The following is a 2,134-nucleotide window of genomic DNA, read 5'->3' on the forward strand; positions in this document are numbered from 1 at the left end:
ACTTCAGACATTATCACTGCACCTCACTGTCAAAAGGAAAGATAAAGCACTCAGAAAAACAAGATCCTAAATTTAAAAATATTCCTGAATACTTAAGGCCTTTAAATGGGAGACCACACTAGACTTCAGTTATGTGTAGTTTTCCTCTGTTTGAAATGTTGCCTTTTACAGCCAGTGTAGGGAATTTCTATTTACGTGACTAGATCAGTAGTTTTTTCTAATACCATTTTAAAAATATGTTTACACTTTATATAAAAGAGCCCTCTGTACACACCTTCAAATTCTTAATTATAAGTTTTCCCTATTGTAAACCAGGTCTTAGACTCTTGAGTAGTCAACACAAAAATTATTTACCTTACCTAATTACAAAATTAGGAATTCCGCTCCCAAAGCCTCTCTAAGTGAGCTAATGTTAGCAGGAAAATCAGGAAGGAGTTAGTTTGGGATGTTTTCTTTTCTTTCTTTTTTTTTTTTTAATGATCAAATAATCAGAATAAATTGTTAAGTTATAGATAATCCTGTTTATTTACTATAGAGCTGGGCAGTAAGTCACTGAAGAGAGATAACAAACATTATACTCTAGAGAAAATAAAAGTGATGTACTAGCATGGCAACTTTCCAGACATTCTGGATAACATTTTATCCTATTGTATCTTCCACATATATATCAAAATACTTTTCTGACAGGAAATTTTTCTTCCAGATGCAACTATGTAATGTTCTCTCTGAAAATCTGGGAACATCTGATACCTACAGCTGATATTATACTTTAAAAAGTTATCTTGCAACAACTAAAGAGAGCACATTGGAATCCGAGGAAAGTTTTAGGGCAGAGATTTCAAAAATTTTAGCCAATAAAGTAGCCCAATGTATAATGAAGAGTGAGAAATTAGTAGGAGAAAATCTTTAAAATTTCCATTCTTCAATTAATTTTTAATAAGAACTTTTAATCCTCCATTTGCCACTTTTTGAGATTGCTGCTTTTCCTTTCTACTTTTCATGGAGATTCACTTGGCAGACTTTTTATATTCTGAGGACAGAGATACAGGGAAAGCCACTTTTTAGAAGGACTTCTGTTTTACAGAATGGAACTCACATTCTGAATCCCAGTGAGAAAAACACTGAGAAGAAAGTTTTTATAACTTTCCAAGAGCAATTCATAGCACATTATAAAATTTGACATCTGCTCTGATGTTGGTAAACCTGAGGTGACAGAGTATTGGATGGACCTCTGGTAAGGACACAACACACTGAACAGCTTTGCTATTCACACTGAGGCCTGAGGGCACCATGGTTGAGTTTTATAGACTTAGCAAGAAACAACTTTACTCAAATTTTATATTTTGAGCAAAATTATATTTATACGGAAACACTTTATTTCACTTTATGACAAGAACATGCTACTGGCATCACCATTAATGCTATATTTATTCTAAACTAAATACCCTCAGAACAAGGCCTTGAATTCAAGAAAAGCATTCCAATAAACAAATGAGAAGTCAGCATTCTCCATGCCAATATCATGGTCTGGTTTTGAATGTAATGAGAAATGCCTCTGCATTCCTATGCATTTCTACCTTAATTTAAATTAAGGTATGAATGAGACAATATACCAAAGTCAATAGTATGGATTTTATTTGATAGTAAATATGAGAGAGAAAGGAGGTAAGAGAAAGAAATAGAAAAGAGGTGGGGGGGACAGAAAGAGAGTGACAGAGATAATAACACTATTCCGTGGATCCTACGGTGTCCCAATGCTCCTCACCTCTTGGTGGTGAGGGTTCCCCCAAAAGCATAGAACCCAATGGATAAATGCACATTCAGGCCAGATGGGAATGCCCAGGTACCTCTCCTGGGGTGGGCTGATGCAATTCAACACAGTCTCTTGCAGCAGACTCTGGATCTGTGCATCATTTTGCAACACATGCAGTCCTGTGGTGCAAGGCCTCAGAAATGAGTATGGGGAGCATTTTGGGTGTCTTTGATGGATTATGAAACCTCCTCAGCTGCCACCCACATGAATGTCCCAGGATGTGGCATTCCCAAGGTTGGGGTTTCAGAACTGGGCTGGTTTGTGTAAGGGAGGATGGGTCTTCAGTGCATCAGACCAGAGGTTACGGACACACCTGAAACC

Source organism: Lonchura striata, chromosome Z, assembly GCF_046129695.1.
Source record: "Lonchura striata isolate bLonStr1 chromosome Z, bLonStr1.mat, whole genome shotgun sequence".
NCBI lineage: Eukaryota > Metazoa > Chordata > Aves > Passeriformes > Estrildidae > Lonchura > Lonchura striata.